At 44.5% G+C, this 23,373-nt stretch overlaps 1 pseudogene across 1 annotated transcript; it reads right to left on the bottom strand.

Moving 5' to 3' along the window:
• Window positions 1-3,109: 3,109 nt before the first annotated feature.
• On the bottom strand, window positions 3,110-6,278 carry LOC147659588 (uncharacterized; annotated as a pseudogene). The gene is made up of 2 exons (XR_015307205.1): window positions 6,202-6,278; window positions 3,110-5,721 (listed from the first exon to the last, which is right to left on the bottom strand). The product of XR_015307205.1 is annotated as an uncharacterized LOC147659588 (transcript).
• Window positions 6,279-23,373: the final 17,095 nt, after the last annotated feature.

Here is a 23,373-nt window from a genome sequence, read left to right as displayed (position 1 = left end):
GAGAAGTAAAAACAAAAGTCTTTATTAGGCCAAACAACACTCATATGAGAGGGCCCTGTCCGACCTCACTCCTAGGAGTGCGAACGAGAGGACTGACTCTCTGCATCACAGCAATACATTATAATGCAATACAGTAAATGGGGTACGCCCCTTGTGGAAAACTACTGAGCCCCAGGCCAGTGGACAATGCTCTCATACAGCAGGCATCTGCACCTGCAAGGGATACATTATTATCTCTGCTCAAGGCCAGGGAGCTAGGCTTCGGCGTCTCCGAGCATGAGAACATTACAGATAACATAACTTGTTAGTTTCGCTCACAGTGAGCCGAGAAACGAAAACTGCTGTCTTAGTATATTTCTGTATTCCTGCGGGAGGGGCATGAGCGAGCAGAGCCCGCAGGCACAGAGGGTTACACAAAATGGTGGCACACAGGCTAAGCTAAGAAACTAATATGGTCACACATACATTCGAATATAAGTAATAAGTAAGTATATGAATTCGGCATAAGTGCGTTTACGTAAATGCATTAGTTAGTCATATGATGCTAACTCACACGTCATCATGGGGTAATTAGAGTATCGAAAAGTGAATTCTATCACTATCTTCTACTTAATATCCTCCGGCATTTGAATGCCCCACATAATTGTAACTTTATCATCTTCTGTACTTCGCTGATTTATTGTAGGCTTAGTAACCAACTAAAGCTCTTCTCTTACTAACTGGACTTGAATGGTTTCCCCCCGGTGTGTGTCTGATGTCTTTTGAACTCTGAAGATTGACTAAAGCTCTTCACAAATTCACTGTAATGGTATGGTTTGAACCCTGTGTTAGCTTGCTGATGTCTTAGGAGGTATAATAACCAACAACTAAAGCTCTCATACATTCACTGCAATTGTATGGTTTTCCCATGTGTGTGTTATCAGATATCCCTGTAGGGCTGGTCATTGACAAAAGCTCTTCACACATTAACAAGAGTTGTATGTTTTATCCCATGTGTGAGTTTGCTGATGCCTTTGGGGGTGTGATAACCAACTAAAGCTCTTCACACATTCACTGCAGTCGTACGGTTTTTCCCTAGTGTATGTTCAATGATGTTTTTGTAGCTCATACAATTGACTTAAGAATTTTGCACATTCCCTTCATTTGAATAGTTTTTCCCGTGTGTGTGTTCGGTGATGTCTTTGTTGCTCTGATAAGTGACTAAAGCTCTTCACACGGAGGAGGAGCTACGTTAGCAACCAAGATGTCCGCTTAGGCTCCCGGCTCTGCCGACCCCCGTCTTCAGCCAGATAATCCTGTCATATATCCTGATCGTACGCCCGACCTCCATGCAGATGAACCGTTGCTGAGTATGATGGTGCAATCCCAGGAACTTTATCACCTTGATTGACGGAGTTGTGTCGTGTTTTTGATCTCGGCCTAACCCGGCGTGTGAGCCAGGGCCTCGAGTACTGGCCCAGCCGGGTTACAGTTGAACTCAGGACTCAGGCAGGGCACGGTCTCTCGCAGTGGAGGTTATCTTGTCCCGATTCTGATGGCGGTCGATTAGCCTGATTGTTATTGAAGGAGTGGTGTCAATTTTTGTCTGTGGCTGTGGTGGGGTGTCCCCATCCCGGCTCCCCGGTTTGCTGCCCCCGGGGTCTGCTGGGTTAGGGCCCTTGCTTGCGGTAGCGGGACACACACTTAGGCTGTTTGTCCGATGATGCACCCTCCGATCCCGTCCTCTCCGCTCTTGCTTATTCCCCCGGAGCAACCGGGCTCTCCGGGGAACATGCCTATGATTGAAATCGACAGAGCGGAGATGGGTCGGCCGAATTGTGAACCATCATTGAAGGCCGTATTCGCTGCCATCGGGGCACTTCATTCACATCTGGGAGCCACTGTTCACAAAATGATCGCTGGTATCATCGAAACTGGGCGCCCGAGTCCGGACTCTGAGTTATCGCAAGAACTACAACGACCTGAATTTCCCACGAGGTACATAGTACCGGAGGATGAGGACCCCGTGTTGGAAGAAGTGTTGTTGCCCTTGGCTAGAGCGCAGAGTACTTGCGGACTTGGTTCTTTGACAGTATCACAGCAATCACCATCGCTACCGATTGAGATTGAACTACTTGGTTTTTCTCTCCTGTGGACTTCCATTAGTGACTATCGTAAGGCAACAACGTCTTTTCCCTCCCTAGCGGTTTTCCTACATCTACGGAGGAAACAACATCTGGACTTAATTTTGGTGAGGGAGATCATATGTGTGGCTGCGGTTTGCAAAGACTCACGGTTTTGACTTGTCCCAGACTGATCTTTATTGAACTCCTTTCGAACTTTGATTCTCCTGGGATTGTGATGGTGTTGTCAGACAGAGTTCGCATGAGGGATCGGAAGGGCCAAGGATGAGATTGTTTGCCTGGGTCTGATTTCGGGGCTTTAGAGGACACGGGATCCATTACCATAATGTTGGCGGGAGGTTGGGCGGTGTTTAACGTCTCCCCTGTTTAGCTCTGTCTATAACTTCTGGTTAATTTTTTGGTTTCTACAGGGGTTGTTTGTTACTGGCGGGGGGAAGGGAGACCGGGAGCCTGTATGAAACTCTCCTCCTCTGTTATCTTCTCTTCTTTTAGAAATTAGTTAGTTGGGGCGACAGGCACACTGCTAGTTGGGGTTAGGCGATAGCCATGCAGGGGTGCAGGGTGGGGGATGGGCCTATTGTTTTGTTTTGTTTTAGCTTTTGTTCTTATGGTTTCCTTTTTTCCACTCTCTCTTTCAGTTTCTCTTCAATAATATTGGGAATTATCCCGTACTTGTCTAAATTCTAGTATCTGGTAAACGTGCTTCTTTTACTGTCCTGATTCCATGGGTGGGTGGGTTCTGAGGATTTACGCCTGAGTTGGGTTGTAGATTGAAAAGTCGTAAATCCTGTTTTGTAATTATTAGCGCAGGAGTCTCAGCTACTCCTTTATTGCTTCGTGTTTATCCTGTTTTTTGTACCGATTCGCCGTATTATTATGTTTGAATGTATGACACCAGATATGTCTATTCCTTTTCCTTGCTTTTAAAACAATAAAAAGATTTATAAAAAAAAGCTCTTCACACATCCGCTTCACTTGAATGATTTTTACCCTCTGTGTGTTCGTTGATGTCTTTGTAGGTCTGATAACTGACTAAAGCTCTTCACACATTCACTGCACCTGAATGGTTTTTCCCCAGTGTGTTTTCGTTGATGTCTTTGTAGGTCTGATAATTGATTAAAGCACTTCACACATTCACTGCACTTGAATGGTTTTTCCCCTGTGTGTGTTCGCTGATGTCTGTAGAGGTGTAATAACCAACTAAAGCTTTTTTCACATTTACTGCAGTGGTATGGTTTTAACCCTGTGTGTGTTTGCTGATGCGCTTGAAGGTGTGATAACCGACTAAAGCTCTTGACACATTCGCTGCAATGGTATGGCTTTTCCCCTGTGTGTGTTCGCTGATGTCTTTGGAGCTGTGATAACTGTCTAAAGCTCTTCACGCATTCGCTGCAGTGGTATGGTTTTAACCCTGTGTGTGTTCGCTGATGTATTTGAAGGATTGATAATTGACTAAAGCTCTTCACACATCCATTGCAGTGGTGTGGCTTTTCCCCTGTGTGTGTTCGCTGATGTCTTTGTAAGATTGATAACTGACCAAAACTCTTTTCACATTCACTGCAGTGGTATGGTTTTTCCCCTGTGTGTGTTTGTTGATGTACTTGGAGGGCTGATAACTGTCTAAAACTTTTCATACATTCACTGCAATGGTATGGTTTTTCCCCAGTGTGTGTTCGCTGATGTCCGTGTAGGATTGATAACTGCCTAAAGCTCTTCCCACATTCACTGCAACTGTATGGTTTTTCCTCAGAGTGTGTTCGCTGATGTCTTTTCAGGTCTGGCGATCGACTAAACCTCTTCACACATTTACTACACCCGAAAGGCTTTTCCCCAGTGTGTGATCGCTGATGTGTTTGGAGGTGTGATAACCATCTAAAGCTCTTTTCACATTCGCTGCAGTTGTATGTTTTTCCCCTGTGTGTGTCTTCTGATGTCTGTAGAGGTGTGATAACTGACTAAAGCACTTCAAACATTCATTGCACTGGTATGGTTTTTCCCCTGTGTGCATTCGTTGATGTCTTTGGAGATCTGATACCTGACTAAAGCTCTTCACACATTCATTGCACTTGAATGGTTTTTCCTCTCTGTGTGTTCGCTGATGTCTTTTCAGGGTTGATAACAGCCTAAACCTCTTCACACATTCACTGCATCTGAATGGCCTATCTTCTGTGTGTTTTTGCTGATGTGCTTGGAGATGTGATAAACAACTAAAGCCCTTCTCAGATTCGCTGCAGTTGTATGTTTCGTCCCCTGTGTGTGTTTTCTGATGTTTGTAGGGGTGTGATAACTGACTAAAGCTTTTCACACATTCACAGCAATGGTAAGACTTTCCCTCTGTGTGCTTTCGCTGATGTCTTTGGAGATCTGATAACAGCCTAAAGCTCTTCACACATTCACTGCACCTGAATGGCTTTTCCCCAGTGTGTGTTCGCAGATGTACTTGGAGGTGTGATAACCAACTAAAACTCTTCTCACATTCGCTGCAGTTGTATGTTTCTTCTCCTGTGTGTGTTTTCTGATGTCTGTAGAGATGTGATAACTGACTAAAGCTCTTCAAACATTCACTGCAGCGGTATGGCTTTTCCCCTGTATGCGTTCGCTGATGTCTTTGGAGATCTGATAACTGACTAAAACTCTTCACACATTCATTGCACTCGAATGGTTTTTCCCCTGTGTGCATTCGCTGATGTCTTTTTAGGGTTGATAACAGCCTAAAGCTCTTTACACATTCACTGCATCTGAACAGCTCTTCGCCTGTGTGTGTTTGCCGATGACACTTTAATATGGATGAGAAACTAAAGCTGTCGCTGCATGTGTATGATTCTTCTTTCTTGATTAGTGTCTCTGGGTCGGGTATATATTTGTCTACATCCCATGACTGTGTTTCCTGAAGGGCCAACATGGCTGATAAAGCACTTGTATTATTCTCACATTTCCTGCATTTGTTGGCATTTACAACATTTGATTTCCAATTTAAAAATAAAGTACAATGGCAACTAAACACTTGCCACACTCATAATATTAGACAGGCTTCCTTGCAAGAGATGTTGTCTTTGGATTGGATAACAGGTTTTGACACTTGTGGGTAAAAATAAATCCTTCCCGTTGGTGCAATAGGGACAGTGCTCTAAATGTTAGACAGCAGAACTCCTATTTCTTTTTAACACTTTAGTTGTTTGTCTCCACTCTGTTGTGCTCTACACTGGTTGCTGTGGTATAGCCAGGAAGAGTTTACAATACACCTAGAGCATTGAATGATGGTCTCTTATCATTTTAGGAATCAAAGCACTGCTGTAACCACAGTATACCGATCCCATGATCACAGCTGAAGGTGGTTTGTCAGTGTTGTTGCCTTTTTTTTCTAGAGGTCATTTCCTCAGTCCTGTGACGTGGAGGTGCACAGCTCAGGCTCTTACGTCCACTGAATTATCCTTCACAGCCTCTTTTGGAATCTGTCAGTTTATGTTCAGTTCTGTTCGTCTCTGACTGCGCTGAGGTTTTCCTGAATACTGAAGTTCATTATTTCTGACCATTATTTGTAGATTTACAGAACAATAGCTGTTATTCAAAAGCATATCATGCTTTCAAAGCTTGTTTTCTGTTGGATGTAAAGAGATTTAAAATTACGAAATGCAGATTTAACACAATATAAATACACAATATTTAACAGGCTTTTAACAACATCTCTACTTTACTATCTTTGAAGCTTAGCAAGGATTATTTCACCATACACAGATATTTAAGCAAACATACTGTTGAACATGTCATATCTTATTAACTTCTGAAAAGGAGGTGAATTACCAGTGCTCACAGAGTAACTTAGTATAGAAAGGGCGCTCACGGAGCACCACGTGCTAGAGGTAAAGCTTTAGGTAGATGCACGTGGACAAGATTTCATTTAAACAACAACAGATTGTGTAAAAAGAGTGATCAGGGTGTACAGTTGTTTATTTAGTTTCAGGAAGTGTACAACAAAGTGGACTCCTCTGGAGGTACATAAGAAAAGTAGCTGCATTCACATACTTCAGTGCTTTCCTGTTCACATTATATCAGCTCAAGTACCAACTCTTGTCTTTACCTTGCTGTTCGTTAAGTAATCGCTGCCACAATTTCAGCTGGGGTTGGTTCAAGCATTTCTGGTTTCTTCTAACCTGAAAGATTGGAACATTATCATGTGTTGAGATAGATATTTGTATTGCTTGTAACATCCGTCCATCTCCCTAAAACTAGTTCAACTTGCAGGGCCTGGCTCTGGCCGCACACGTTACATACACAAGAGATTCTTTTGTTCTTCCTAAAGTATCTAAAGTTCAGACCTTGTTGCATTTCAAGCCGCAGCTCCTTCCACAGCTCTTGCTGTAAAACCACGAGCGGTTCATTATAATGCCTGACCTTTACATTGTAAGCGCAGATAAAGTAAACAAACACTGATCTATAAGTTATTATTCAATCATAAAAGTTATTTAGTCCTTAATATTGAGACTCTATGACAACCAATAATTTATCTGACATATCAGTGCAGCCAGCAGAGGAGGCTACTCTTTGGCCAGACGGGGTTTTGGCGGCGCGCAACGAGGTGTCCATCATCCACAGGTGAATTTAGCATTTTTACCTTAAGGCATTTCTTACATCCAGGTTTAACTTGTTCCCTATTCATTACTCGCCCACAATATCTGTGTACTCATTTAACAGGTTATTTTTTGGCTGAATCAGGGGAACACACTTGATGCATGCACACAGCAGATGCCAGATAATGGCCTGATAATCATGCGCCCATTGCTGTCTGTGTAGGATTACAAGCTTCATTTCAGAAGCTCACAAGGTACAAACAGATGGGGTGCACAGGTAGGTGCTTATGAGGTATAGACGGAGAAGGTGCACAGGTAGGTGCTTGTGAGGTATAAACTAAGGAGTCGAACAGGTAGGTGATTACGATATATAAGCAAAGGTGCTAAACATGTAGGTGATTATGAAGTATAAACAGAGGCAGAGCAGAGGTAAGTGCTTATGAAGTATAAAGAGAGGAGGCGCACAGGTAGCTGCTTGTGAGGCACAAAGAGAGGCGGTGCACATGTAGTTGGTTGTAAAATATAAAGGAGGTGTATAGGTAGGTGCTTATGAGGCGTAAACAGAGGTGCACAGGTAGCTGCTTATGAGGAACAAACAGAAGAGATGCACATGTAGGTACCTGTGAGGTACAAATAGAGGCGGTGCACTGGCAGGTGCTTGTGAAGTACAACCAGTGGAGGAGCACAGATAGGTGCTTATGAGGAATAAACAGGGAATGTGCAGAGGTAGGTGCTTATGAGGTATAAACAAAGGAGGTGCACAGGTAGGTGCTTATGAGGAACAGAGGAGTGTCAGAAGCTGGATCTTTATATAGTACTCCAAAAAGAGGTATACTGTACAAATAGTCCACATATTCCTTAAAAGTGGGCAGGGTTTGCTCTAGCAATCCCAAGGTGCTCTTCTAGGGGTAGTGAGGCCGAGCAGCCTTAGGCTTATCAGAGATCAGTGTTAGACATCTCTAAAATACACATTCAATAAATAAACGATGTGCACAACTCAATAACGAGATCCCCCCAATTTATAAAAATAACACATACTTTTATATATATGTAAGCGCCAGAATCAATATGATCAGGTAAGTATGTTTTGGGATAGAAATTCCTTCAATTTTAAAAGTCTACACTTTTTCAGAAGCTTCAATGTTATCACACGGGAGGAAAAACAAGTATGGGATACAGTAGAGTAATGAGACTTACGAGACTAATCTCCTGGACTTAAGGTAAGTATGGGACAAGGTCCAAGGCAGCACCAGCAGGTCAACTCCAGTGACCCTAGGGTAGCAGGGTGCAGTGGTAAAATACAGCGTCCGGTGCCCAATGTTAGTGTATGGGGATCAGTCTTCATGAAAGGAGACTGCAGGTTTGGATTGGGAGGCCAGACGGGCTGAACCAACAGGGGGGCTCAGGCTACACAATGCTGGGGGACATGGAGAAGCCTTCAGTCCTCTTCTCCTTGGGCCAGGTGTAACGGGTGCAGAAGTGTCATTAGGTGTCAGGTTTTGTCACTAGGAGCATCGTGGTAGAGGGGGTCTGAAAGCAGAGGCCGCAGGTGGCATTGATAAGTCCACAGAGGTGAAACCCAAGGTGGGCATCAGGTCTGGTGACTGGGTTGCCACTGTCGGCCTACTTCACCCAGGTGCTAGGTGGCTCAGTTATAGCGGTGCTTTCCAATGTCGGATTTCCACGGTCTTGGAGCCTCACAATTCTTTCTTGGTACCTACAAGGTGCAGGGGAGCAACTCTGATGTTCAACAGGAGTTCCTAGTTCTTGGCCAAAGTGCTGGCAGTTCTCCCAGGCTTTGGAGACACCGCAGATGCAGGACAAGTTGTGTTTCTGCACAACTGTCTAATAACAGACGGGTCGTCAGGGTCGCTGCTAAGTCATTTGCTGGACCTTCTGTTGTTGTTTCTTGCGAGTCTTCATGTCCATCTGTCTTCTTTTAGGTCAGCAGGATCTGATCTCCTGATGCGAGGGTCTCCCATAAATACTAGATTTAGGGGCGTTAGCGGAGTCTAGGGTAATAGTCATTCAGCTATTGACCCCTGGGGTCCTACACCCCCAATATCACTACTTTCAGGAGTTCTTCAGTTGACCATCGCAAATATGGCAGACTCTGAAAAGTTGTGATCATTTCAGGTAGTACCCCTGAAAGGTGGTACTAGCCTGAAGGTTAACACGCCTATCTGACTACTAATTTTCCTACCTTGCTCAAGTGCCAAATGGGCCCGGGTCAAAGGCTGTCAGCATCCTCTCCTGTGAGGGGATCCAGATTGGCATACCAAAGGCAGTGGTCTCTTGGACCTGCCTTGGAATGCTAATCTGTAGGTCATTCTGTGGGAGGGGGTGTAAAATATTTTCTACCCGGGCAGGATTTGTTTCTGACACCTGAGAGCAAAGGTCCTCACCCAAGGGGGTCAGAAACTCGTCTGTGGCGGCAGGCTGGCTAAAACCAGTCAGTGAGCACGCTAGTAGGGTCTGGGTTCGCTCATGCAGGGATTACTAGTACAGTTTAATTACTGAAGTACTGCTATTGGTGTCCAAGTCTATCAAAACAGATGAGGACTTTGTCCTTAAATGCAACATCTGCCAGCAGATGAAGGGCTCCACCATGGCACTTCCAGCACAGACATCTCTTTTGATTTAAGACAAGCCCTTGGTATGTTTGTATTTGGATCACTGCGGTGCCTTACAATCAGATGGGGCTTACAAGTACATCTTGGTGGCAGTGAATTCATCATCCAGATTCCTGTGGGTCTGGCCACAGCACTCAGCTGATGCTCAAACTGTAATAAAGGATTTGTGAGTCTTCATTGGGACATACTCAATTAGCACACTACATTGTGACTATGGTCTGGCGTTTAGCTCTCTGGCTTACAAAGAAGCCATGGGAGGCTTGGGTGTGGCCTTGCAGTACTCCTCCCCCTACCATCCTGAGGGAAATTCGGTGGTTGAGAGGAAAAGCCACGACTTAAAGCAGTCCTCAAAAGCAAGGGTATTATGCTCCGGTGGCAGTTGGCCCAGTCACCAATATGTTGTTTAGAGGGCACTTAACAACATGCCAAGTAAAATCCCTAGGGGGTCGTACTCCGTATGAACTCCTGTTTGGTATGAGAATGTAGGTACCAGACCTCGATAGTGTCAGTATAGCTGTGGCTGAAACACTATTTGACAACAATGAGCGTTTGCCTGTTTTACAGGAACTCAATGAATTTCGGGTATATAAAGAAACGGCTAAGTAAAACGCACAAATGTGCTGGCAAGATCTGCCTTGGTCCCGAAGATTGGGGACCTGGTCGGAGAAAAAATAGTGGACAAGAAAGAATTCAGTAGCACCTGAATATAGTTATCATATACCTCAAAATGCCAGATTTCAATTTAAAGTATGTACCATAATTTGAAAAACAAGAACCTCAGATAGTGTGTTTGTTATAAAAACAGTGTACAGTTTATTACAATTCACAATAGGTTAAAAAAACATTTTATACAATAATAGTGCCCAGGGGCTACCATGGTATTAAAAACAATAATAAAACAAACACCAAGCTGATATACTTTGCCTCCTTTATTTCCCAACAGTCTATACAGAGTTAAGTCTTTTTGGAAAGACACCCGAGACACAGAATCTGGGGGACTAAAGATTGGAATGTCGTAATTTGACAATGATCGGGTTAGCGTTAAGCTTTGCTACACGTATTTTTCCTTATCTTGACTATAGTTGTCGGACGCCATTTTGTATGTATCGGCGGCCATTTTAGTGAATGCGTTGCCTCGTGGTCAGCATGCCCTTTTGTCCTTCCTCTGTACCACTGACCACTCGAGTTTGCCCAGCAACAGGGTATTTTTAGTATTGGTCAAGCTCACACATGCGCAGTTTAGATTGACCAGTCATCACTTAGGAATGTTTCGCCAAACTGGCCAGTGGTGTTGTAGCCCCTCCCATAAGTTGGCTGTGTTCCAAAAATGACCATATATGTACCTAAAACTCTGTAACTGTGTACCGCCTATGTTTTTATTGCTGTAAAACTGTATAAAAGAAGGATTTGCACCGATGTTCGGTGTGATACTTCTTGCATTACCGAAGGGTGCTGTAGGAATGTACCACCACCCCATGGGGTCTTAATAAACTTGTCTTTTGCATTTTCTAGTTTCCGTGCCAACATCTTTTATGGTGTAGAGAGTATTCTGCGGAGTATGTAGGCCTGGAGAACCCAATACCACAAATTGGCGACCACGAAGGGACTCATCGGCGACTCGGATGCCCGAAGGAGAGGTCGTGACGAAGGATTGGAAACTCGCCAAGGACGCGTACGCTGCCACTGAGTGACCCGAGTCTTGGCACCCACGGTGTTTTCTTCCTTTCCTTCTGATCTGACCTTCCAGGTGGCGCCGGTCCTCGACTGAGATCCTGCTCATTCGAGTTGTCGTACAGTGCCGATTTGGCTGATTTGATCAAAGACCTTGGCAGTTGGAACCTGGATATCTGAGATTTTGGTAAGCTTGTGATTGGTAAGGTAGTCTGCGGACGCTTACTGTGGTTCTATGAATATGTTTTGAGTTAGCTAACATTTGATCCTATGATATGAACTATATGTGCAGTGCACTTCACATAGGCAGGCATGTAGAGATATTTCTCTGAATTTGTTTGTGTTTGAACGGCACATTTGTGTGAAGTATATTAAGTGCCATTTTTGTGGTATCACGTTTGCGTGATACTTTTTGAACATGCCTGTTTTAAGCACACTCCGAGGAACGTGCTGTCTTGGAAATGGTACCACTTATCGATTAAATGAATCTCAGCCGGCTCCCCCAGAGGGGACTCCCAATCGGGAGATGTATGTAAAATTTGGCCTTCCCCCTATATTATACAGTAAATTATGGAATAAGTACACAAGATCTGATCCCGAGTTGCAATGGCCACTACATGGGTCATTTGATTTACAAAAGGTTCAGTTTGTGGAGCAATGTTTGTTTCAGCGCAGGTCTAGACAAGATATGTTTGATTGTGTACGAATGTGGGAGAAAGCAGTGCGTGAAATAGCCTTGGCGGAAAAAGAACAGTGTAAGGCTGCTCGAGATAAGGCTTTACAGCTGGAGGAGAAGGAGTTGCAGGAGAAGAAAGAGAGGGAGGCACGGGAACGTAATTTGCAAACGAATGGTCAATTTCCTATTCGGCGTCCGCTTTATCCTGTCCTTACTAATGAAGTTGATGATTTTTCATTACTAGATTGGTGCCCGCCTCTGTACGTTTCGCCTACGGCCCCGGACGAGGACTCGGACAATGAGGAGTACGGGAGTAAGAGTATGAGGTTAAGTGCTAGTGTAGCTGCGGAGATGCGCAGTTTCGCTCGCAAACTCAATTTGAATAAAATAACTATGTCAGAGATTAAAAATGAAATGAATAAGTGGTCAGAGCGAGAACAGTTGTATTTTTTAAGCGCTCTTGGAGATGAAGTTGTAGAACGATTTAGGAAATATTCAACTGATTTAGAGCTTAAGGATATATCAGTTCATCGTGAGAATATGAGTAAAGGTTTATTTGTTATTACAGATGCGGATGAATTTTTCTGACGGTTGGTCCACCTACGGGATGAGGCGTCCAGATTACGGGAAGCACAAAAAGCAGCAGACGTGCCTGCGCCGGGGTCGACGGAGTCATCCAAACAGTGTTCTATGTTTGGAACAGATAAGCGTTCTACAGTTCATGTTATGCCTATGCGTGAAGCCGCACCTTTGTATGTTCCCCCCAAAGGGCAAGGTACAAGTGGTGATAAATCGTCCGGGGATGCAAAGGGGTATTTCATATATATTTGGGTATATACGCCTTGGAATAGAGCAGATGTTATGGCATTGAAAAATGCTTTACCCGATCCCCGTAAAAATCCGGCAGCTTTCTATGAAGGAGTGGAGGGGGCTATTTCTTCATGTGTTATGACGTTAGTTGATATCGATCTTTTCTTTGGGTTAATACTGCCCCCTGATATGTGGAGAGCGATTCGTAAATTTGATGATCAAGCGATTTTGGGAGCGGATTGGAAAGTTATAGCCCAAGCTGATTTAGATAGGGAGCCTGCATGTAAGCCTTGACAATTAATTCTAGATCTTCCGACAGCTATTTTGAATAAATTAAAAACGCTTGTTCCCCCTAAAAAGATTGATTGGACTATGTTAGCTTCCTGCAAACAGAAACAGGACGAGTCGGTGTCTGACTTCTTTTCACTTTTCGAGGAAGCGTTTCATGATTACAGTGGGCAATTATTAACGGATGATACGGGTAGGCATTTGTTCGTTGATAAGTATGTGGCTAATCTCCTGCCGGAGATTGCAAAACGATTGAAAACTAGTGAAAGTTCCTGGACCACGGCGACCCCTGCATCCTTGTTAACTATGGCTCAGTATTATGAGCGACAGGAATTAGAGGCTAAAGAAAGTACTGACAAGAAAGCGAAGGAGTTAAGGACGAAGGTGATGTTGGCTCAGGTTCGTGCTACGCAGCCGAGAGGGAATGATAGAGGCAGGCGAGGAGGGTATGGTACGTCTTATGGTCGTACTGACATTGCTGAGGATCAATGTGCATACTGTAAAGAGTTTGGGCATTGGGCTTCAGATTGCCCGGTGATTCGTGAACAACGTAATCAGCGTGGTCGAGGAGGTGGAAGGACACAGAATAGTTATTCAGGAGCGAGAGGTGGAGCAAGTGATCGTGGTAGGTTTGAGGCGAGGGGTCGTGGTCAGGATGATCATAATACTTTTGATCGACTGAATCAGTACCAGATATCGGAGGGTGAGAACGTGGAGTCTCAGGACTATGTGCATGCATAGGATTGCGTAGGATGGGGTGTGGAATCGGTTGAAGTGCCAGTAGATCAAAGAGGTCCATATGTATCAGCGGGCGTTTTGGGTTCTACTGATCAGTTTTTGGTTGATACAAGAGCTACTCGCAGTGCTCTGTCTAAAAATTTGGTTCCAAGGGCTCCCCTGTCTGGCGAAACGATTACATCCATAGGGTTTGATGGAACACCCTCTCTTAGCCCATTGTCACAACCTCTTACGTTTTACATTGACAGATTCTTTGGCCCGTGCCCATTCTTATTGTCGCCGAATACCCCAGACAATATTATGGGCATAGATTTGCTTAAATATTTTCGAGCAACGATACGCTGCGCTCCGGAAGGAGTGCGGGTTATTTTGAATGACAATTATCCGGATGTAGGAAGACTATGTACTATGCAAGAGATTGAAGCATTAGCCTCTCTCCCACACACGTTATGGGCTACATCGGACACGGATGTGGGACAGATGCTCATTCCGCCTATTCGAATAACTGTTAAGGAGGGAGTGTCTTTGCCACGTGTACCCCAGTATAAAATATCTAGGAAAGGTGAAATTGCCCTGATGCACATTGTTCAAGATTTGATTATTGCAGGCGTAGTGGAGGAAGTTCCCTACAATGTCTGTAGCAGCCCGATTCTTCCGATCCTAAAGAAAGGCACTGATGACAAAGTCTTTCGATTTATTATTGACTTGAGGGAAATTAACAAAATTGTAGTGCCCCAGTACCCGGTGGTGTCTGATATCACCACCTTACTTACTTTGGTTCCACCCACTGCTACCACGTTTTCTGTAATTGATCTTAAAAACGCTTTCTTTTCCATTCCCATCCATCCCGACAGTAGATATTTATTTGGTTTCACGTTAAATAATAAATCGTATAGATTTTGTCGAGTTCCTCAAGGTTATACAGAAAGTCCTAGCATCTATAGCCAGGCTTTAAAAAGACAGCTCGATTCCTTTGATTTGCAGTCTGGAGTAGCTCTTATCCAGTATGTTGACGATATTTTACTAGCTGCAGACACATATGCACAGTGTGAGGAGAGTACTCTTGCTTTGCTCTCTTTTCTTGCTCAGAATGATCACAAAGTGTCTAGGAAAAAGTTACAATATTGTAGACCAAAGGTGACCTACCTCGGTCATCTTTTGTCTAAGGAGGGACGTGCATTAACATCTGATCGAATTCAAGCAATTTTAGATACACCGGTTCCCCGTACTCAGAGAGATGTGCGTGCCTTCATAGGTTTAACGTCCTTTTGTAGACAGTGGATAATGGGGTTTTCGCACATTATAAAACCTTTGTTAGCATTACTGTCCAAAACTACACCAATGCCCCTTGAATGGACAGATGAATGTCAGACTGCTTTTGAACAATTGAGACAAGCCCTTTGTTCTGCACCAGTGTTAGGTACACCGGATTACACGAAGATTTTCACGTTGTATGTACATGAGAAAGATGGGTGTGCAATGTCAATGTTAGTGCAGACACACGGGGATAAGCAGAGGCCCTGCGCATACTTTTTGGCAATACTTGACCCTGTAGCACGAGGATTACCTGGGTGCTTTCGAGCAGTCGCAGCAACAGCAGTGGCTATACGGCAGAGTGAGGGAATAGTTTTGTCACACAAATTGTTAGTGTTAGTTCCCCATGCGGTAGATGCTCTGTTAAACCAAACAAAGACCCAGTATCTCACGAGCGCACGTTTAACAGGATATAAGCTTACACTGATGGCGCCACACATCACACTAAAGAGATGTGCTACCCTGAACCCTGCCACTTTATTGCCGTATCCGGTTGTTGAGGGCCAAGAGGAAGAACACCATGATTGTGTTTTCCTGACCGAAGAACAAACAAAGGGTCGTGTTGACTTACAGGATACGCCACTTCCAGATGTGGATGGGGAACTGTGGGTTGATGGATCGTGTTTAAGGCTGCCAGATGGCACAACTTCTGCAGCATACGCGATCACGACACTTAAGACAGTGGTAGAAGCAGCACGAATACCACAGAAATCGTCCCAAGCAGCGGAGTTAATTGCCTTGACAAGAGCCTGTGAATTGAGTGCTGGCTTATGTGTGAACATCTACACAGACAGCCGGTACGCCTTCGGAGTAGCGCATGATTTTGGCCTACTCTGGAGAGAGCGTGGGTTTTTGACTTTGCATGGAGTACATATCATGCACGGAGAACTAGTGCGTGATCTCTTGAACGTGTTACTTTGTCCAAAGAAAGTGGCGATAATCAAATGTAGTGCACATAAAAAGGTCACTGACAAAGTGGGACAAGGTAACGCTTTTGCTGATAGCATAGCAAGAGAAACGGCTATGTTACGAACTGCCTCGCCAATGTATGTAGTGAAATCACAGGCTGAGCGATGGCACGATGCTAGAGAGGAGATATTAGATATCCAGAAATCAGCGTCTGAAGCAGAACTCGCAACCTGGGCAGCAGAGGGAGTGCTGGATGATGAGGGTTGCTGGCGAAGCAAAGATATGGAAAGATGGAAATTGCCTGCAGCTTACTTGCAAGCGATGGTTCAAATGACACATGGATTGGCACATGTTGGAGCTCTTGCAATTACTCGATTGTTAACGCGAGTTTGGGAGCATCCTGAGATTGCCAATACGGCCAGAAGAGTAGTGCAGACCTGTTTGATATGTTTACAGCACAATCCTGCAAAAGGGACGCATACTCCGAAAGGAGGGTTTGTTCCACCTACTGCACCGTTTGAAGTACTGCAAATGGATTACATCCAGCTTGAGCGTTGTAATAACCTTAAGTATGTCTTAGTGGTGGTGTGTGCTTTCAGTAAATGGATTGAGGCCTTCCCCACGAAGGATAATACAGCGCTGACAACAGCTAAGGTTTTGCTCAAAGAGTACTTCCCTCGAAACGGCGTTTGTAAATTTTTGTGGAGCGATAATGGTCCTCATTTTGTTGGGAAAATTGTGGCGTACGTGATGAAGGGATTGGGAATTCAGCAGAAGTTTCATGCTGTGTTCCATCCTCAGTCAGCAGGTCTTGTTGAACGGTATAACGCTACTCTGAAATTAAAGCTAGCAAAGATCGTGGCATCCACGTCTTTGAAATGGCCGGATGCCCTGCCATTGGCATTACTATCTATCAGATCAGTGCCCCATTCCCGAACTGGCCTTACACCTTATGAAGTGGTGTTTGGAAGGCCTATGAATATATGGGGAGTTACTAAGCCTCAATTGTTACATGATGTGCCTTGTATAATGATGAACGATTATTTGGCACGATTAACAAATGATTTACTTTCTATTCATCAACAGGTTCGAGAAGCGCTCCCCGACAACTCCATTGGAGAGGCTCACAATCTTCGTCCTGGGGACCATGTCATGATCCGGTCCTTTGAGAGTACAAGCAGCTTGGAACCGAGGTGGAGTGGCCCCGAGCAGGTACTGCTTGCAACTCGCACGGCTGTGCGAGTCACCAACAGAAAGCGGTGGGTGCACTCCACTCACTGCCGCCGTGTCTCTCCGGATCTGGTGAGCCCAACTGTGTTGTCTGATTATCGAGACATCTTGGACGAGGAGAAGAGCCCAGCTGTAACGTCTGCCAAATCGGAGGGAGCCTTCCTGGACCACACTGTTTCTGGGAGAGAGAGATACAACCTACGACCACGATAAGCAGTTGTTTTTTTTTTGTGCGAGACTGGTTGAGTTACCGCTCTGGGGTTTGTGAAACGGAAGCCGGGAATATCAAGGGGGGGGGATCTGTTCTGCCAAGTGTAGCGACACCCGTCTTGAATCTCGGAGAAGAAACCAACGGCTACCTCGGAGCTCAGCACTCATATTTTTATTTTTTAGTTGTTTTTGAGACATTTTGAACGTTGAACTATGGCATCCTCTGCAGTGCGAGACAAGAGAATTCTTGGTGCAGTATTATTTGTGCTGACAATAGTTGTGATAGCTGTGATAACTTGGGTAGTAGAACTTGTGGTGCCAGTACGAGAACATTTACTGCCAACTACCCCGATTCCATCTGAACATTTCCATTTTACTCTGCCCTATCATGAAGAACGGCACCGACAGACTTATTTGAACAACAGTTTTATTCAGATTTTGCATCACACCCACAATATGACTAACACTTCGAACTGCTGGGAATGTGGGATGTTGCCTGGACATCAAAAGAAAGGGGGCACACCACTTATCCCACTCCCGTTTTCCCATAATGGCTCTTGCAATGCCTGGTACACACTCCTATTCACTTTGCGATGGCCAACGAAAGGTGGGCTGCTTTTTCGACTCAACAAAATATGCTTCAATGATCGAGATGGTTATCGGCAAGCTGAAGGAACTAAGTTTGAATGGGAGGAGTACCGCCCCGACAACGTGTCAGCACCACGAATTTATAGTAATCAACGAAATGTAAATATGTCCAGCTCACATGTGATTACTGTTATCGATACAAAAGCTGATCTCTGTGTTCGTAATAAAGGCACAATTCCAGTAGGCAGAAGTGAATGTTACACCACTCTTACCTTTGACACTCCAAATGGCATTTCATTTGTGGCATCCCGAAATACGTATTTTATATGTGGAAATAAAGGCTATCATCGTCTCCCTATAGGATGGTTAGGAACATGTTATATATCCTTTGTATTGCCCCCAGTGTTTATTGCCCCACCTATGTATCATAATAACTACGTCCTTTACCACAACTTCATATTGAATAGGGTGAAGAGAGCATTAGTCCTTGAAGACATTGATCAGACTGATACTGCATTGCAGCAATATGTTGATTTTAATTTAGGTCTCTTTTCATTTGTTGGAGCTGCTTTAAACAGTCGAAAAATAAGACGGTTAACTCGTGTTGTAGAAGCTGTTGCTAATGAGACAGCTTTTGCTTTAGGAAACTTAACAGAGGAACTGCAGATTACCAGAATTGTAACGCTCCAAAACAGAATGGTATTAGACGTAGTATACGGGTCGGTCTGGAGGCTGGCTGTTTTCTTATAATGCAGCCAATTCTTGGAACCAGCTCCCAGATTTCATCCGCCTTCAATCTGACCATCTTAGATTCAGGAAGCAGCTGAAGACCTTTCTCATTCCGTGATCAGTGGTGATTGAATGGTGTCACAGGAAGTGCGGGATGCCCTGGGGTAGCCATGCGCTATACAAGTGTGTATTCATTCATTCATTCATTCACATGTAGTATATTCATGCCAATCCTAAATGCCCCTGGATGGGATGAGGGATCAGAACCAGAAGAAAAATAAATGATACTAGGGAGGGCAGGGATAGACATGAGTGAGCGCAGCACCTGACAACTTAGAAGGCAGAGGTATTGACCTGCTTTTGATTAATGTAGTGTTGGGTGCAACTGAGTGAGTGAAGTACATTTTCTTGACAGTATAAGCAGTGTGCTGGTCATTCATTCTTTTGAGTCTGTAGGTTTACTGCTGAGCTCTGAGTTCAAGCAGCCAACATTACCAAGCTGAGAATTCTGGGACTACTTGCTCTCGCTACCTTGAGAGTCAAGTAAAAAAAGGGTTTACTCTGCCCAGTTTGCACAGCTATTGTAGGACAGGTCTCGGGACATCAAAGGAAAATGATGTCAACCCAGTGGGTCCTGTCTACACTGTGGACCCTGAACTGGATTGAACACAAATGTGAATCAAGCCAAGTTTGAGTAGTATTACGCTTTCACGTAAAACACTATTCAGATTGAGCACATATTGACAGTGCTGTGCGCAGTATTAGCTGACCCGGCTGTCACTTGCACGACTTACAGCCCCTGCATACAGTTTCAGAGTGCTGGTGTGAACATTGACAAAACCGCTTCCCACTGTGATATATATTTAAATCAATATGCATACCTGCAGTTTCCATTGTACCATCCCGGCAGGTGGTGCGCACAGCACTTAACAGGGCGGTGGGAGCAGCTCTGGCGTTTGAAAGCGGCAGTGGGGAGGCGTCCTCGGTCCTTAAATGCACAGCAAATGTAACGAGATAAGAATATGATTTGCATCCCTTTTTACTGAAACGGAACTCCGAGCGACTGAAAACATCAAGCACTCGTAAGAGTGCTCATAGACAAAGGAAAAAGCAGTCCCTATTGAAGTTGCCAAAATGGGACAAGTGGAAGACTACAAGCAAATGGGGCGGTGCCCCATGGGAGGATACAACACATGAAAAAGAAGGACAAATAGAACAGATTAACCACTTGTAAGCAAGGATGTGCCGAGAACACTGAAAGAAACAAATGAAAAGCAATGGGTGGGCTGTAAGTCCACAAAGTATACACAACATGCCTCGAGAGACAGCACAAGCGCTGCCTAGCCTCGATCTTAAAATAGAGTGGAGCTAATAAAGAAACAGCCCAAGCAGGAAGCAGGACTGGTTAGGATATTACTGACCAAATTAACAGGGGAAAAGAGAGGATTAAAAGATGTGACCTACCATATGGGATTGACCAATCAAAAAGTGATTTAGATCTGCAGTTGGCATTTTCAGTAAACAAAAACAGCTGGGCTGATAACCTGCACATGCTAGGGTGAAAACAGAAACATCTGTAGGTTCCTGTACTTGCAGCAAATTAAGATGGCCTACCCCAGACCACAATATTAGTCTATATTTATTCTATTGACCTTCCTACAAATGAAACAAAAAAATCTTTCAAAATATCATCTGATCACTACAGTCTCATCCACATCCTTCATCCAACTTAATCTACCCACTCATCAATCACACCAAACAATCTGCCACTGCCCTTCCGTTATACTTTCCTCTAAAATCACCACTATTGGGAACACCCTGATACCTCACTTACTGCCTCTCTTCTCCTTTTTATCTATTTACTGCTCTCGCTCCCTTCACTGCTTTTTTCACCTAGCATTTCTCAAATCAGCTGATCCATCAAGCACACCATCTGACCCCTTCATGGTCATTAATATTATATACCTTTGGATATATTTCTCTGCTGAAACTCTATTAAATCTCTCTTGCTTAACTAATACCTACCCATCGCTTCAAACCTGCTACCATATCATCCCTACTGAAAATCTTACTGCTGACGCTTCACCGTCTCAAATTATTGTTTGTTTTTAAGATACTAGAAGGCCTAATTGACTCACTACATATGTCTCATCTAACAACGTACTCCTTCGGTTAGCCTTGCTTCACTCCCCTTCAATCATTTAAAACAGCACCCTCCCAAGTCTTTACAGCTAATAGTTCTGTTCACAAAACACCAATCATATGTCCTGGTCTTCTGTATCTGCTTGCAGCACTCAACACTTTAGTTCACCAACACTTAGACTGGACAGTGAACCAACTAGCCTACCATAGGCACCAACCTCAGAAAGCATACCAGATGTTTTAAACAGAAGTAAAATAATATTGTGTGCAAACTTCAAAAATGCCCTCAGTCCAAAGGCACCACCCTTATCCCTCAGTGTCAATCATATATGTAAACTTATATTAAAGTTGCACCACATTCCAAATTATGTGCAATCAACTTAATTTGCATCCAGTCCGTTTCAGCAAGGTGATTGAAATGTCTTCTTTATTTCTTTATTTTCTTTCTTTTTAAATAGGCCACATCCAACGCGTTTCGTTCTGCAAACACAACTTCTTCAGGGCATTTGTAAATTCCAAAATGTCATTAGATAGATGAGGATTTAAGTGTCACTCCTTGGTTAACTTTTAGAAATATGCTCCTTGCATGTTGACCTTATCGTCTTCATGCACAGATCAAGGTTGATATAATAGTCACTCAAAATTCTCCAGGGCATATATGCGTCAAACCCAGCACATGTCATACCTTGCGAGGGAGTCTATACGCCCAACTCGACTTCTCGGCGTTTTGCAATTCCCACCCATTCAGCAGGTCAACATGCAAGGAGCTTCCTGTCTGTGTGGCGAGTGTCCTTCCACTGGCCATGCGCTTCCCAAGGTACCTATTTTTACTTTTTTCCTAACACTCCATATGAGTGCATGTGTTTGTAGTCAGTCTCTCCTTTTCTTGTTGGCCCCATCTTCTTGCACTGCATTGCTGGTTGACCTCCTCCCTCACTGCTCTCTGCCTCCTTCCGCATCGCTTTTTGCCTCCTTCTGTGTCACTCTTTGCATTCCAGGCGCTAAACTACAGGCTGAGGAGGGGCAATCATGTCCCTGGGGACTTGCAGCGGGAAACAATAGTGATGATTCACAAGAAGGGCTAGCCGGTAAAGGACTGTGCCTCATATACACTAATCACGTTCTTAAATGTGGAAACCAAGATATTCACCAAAGTACTTCCCACTCACTTAATTCAAATACTAGATACACTTGTGCCCCAAACTACGTAGGCTTGCAGGATGCCTATAACGTAGTGGCCAGATAGAAAAGCCAGAGGGTCCTCTTGTTCAATGCCAGGAAGGCATTTGACTCTATGAAGTGATCCGACCTATTGGCAATTCTGGGCAAGATGGGTTTCGACCAATGTTTTTGGTGTGGGTCATACTGCTTTACACTGCTGCCACAGCCAGGTCAAACTGAACAGGGTGTGTTCAGACGAGTTCGGCCTGGGAAGGATCACCCGTAAAGGAAGCCCACTGTCCCTCTTACTTTTGTGTACCGGCAATAGAACCCCTGGTGGAATGGAACAGAAAAGATACACTCCTGAGTAGAGTCAGATGGGACACGGGGTGGGAAGTAGTTGTGTTGCTTTACGTGTATGTCCACCTCTATTTTGTGACATAGATCACTCTTTTCCAAGGGCGTTGGAGATTTGAGTGAAGTTTGGATCCTATTCTGGGCGCCGCATCACATGGTGCATATATGTGGTGTTCCCACTCTCCAGAAAGGCCCCCGGAAGGGCCTGGCACTACCCACTTTGTTGGGAGGTGAGGAGTAGTGGAAATCTTCATAACAAAAGATGTTAAAGTTTTTGTGACAGAAAATCATAACAAAATCCTGGAGGCTACTTCGGTAGCCATGGGATTTTTTTTTTTTTTTTTTTTTTATAGTGATTTATATAGCGCACGGCTGCCTCAGCAAAGGGGCGTCCCGGCGCTGCGGAAGGACAGAGTACAGTGAGGTGGAGACGCTAGGGAGGGAACTATTGTTGAAAGAGGTGTGTTTTGATAGCCTTTCTGAAGACTAGGAGATCCTGAATCCCGCGGATAACTTCAGGGAGACTGTTCCATAGCTTGGCCGCTAGGAAACTGAAAGAGCGGCCGCCCACTCTAGCCAGTCTGGTGCGGGGGACGATCGCAAGATGCTGCCCCTCTGACCGGAGTACTCTCCTAGGGATGTACTTTGATATAGGAGAGGCCTCACTCTATCCCAAAACTTTGCTACACGCTGGTCCTGGAGAGTTTTTCTGCTCCGATGGCAAGGGACCTGCTGTGGCATAAAGGGTACTGAGGATAGCTATGACTATTTTGACTAAGAAGCCCCTTGAAAGGAATCGTCGCCCTCCCAGACTTGGTGCTCTACTCCTGGGCAGCACAACTGTAAGTGATACATTATTGGTCCTTCTAGGTGCAGCAAGAACTCTCTCTGTTAAATGAGTAATGAACCTAGAGGGCTATTTTAGATGCCTGTATGGCCGGAAAGGCATTACCACGCTGCCTGCTACAACGACAACTGTGATCGGCATATGACATTGGGCGACCCGGGAGACAGGCTGCGTGGGCAAGTTATCTCTGTAAATCCTCCTCTAGGAATTTGCCATCCAGGAAAGGGCTACGGGGAAAAGAGGACCAATAAAATGGGACCTGCTGGGCATTTCCCAGCTGGAGGTCATGTGGCGGGAAGACAGACTGATTCCGTTTACCGAGCTGCAAGGGGAATGCGAATTAACAGGGAGCGAGTACCTCAGATATCAACAACTATCA

Source organism: Lissotriton vulgaris, unplaced genomic scaffold (genome assembly GCF_964263255.1).
Source record: "Lissotriton vulgaris unplaced genomic scaffold, aLisVul1.2 SCAFFOLD_774, whole genome shotgun sequence".
Taxonomy (NCBI): Eukaryota; Metazoa; Chordata; class Amphibia; order Caudata; family Salamandridae; genus Lissotriton; species Lissotriton vulgaris.
This window is presented reverse-complemented; position numbering and strand designations above follow the sequence as displayed.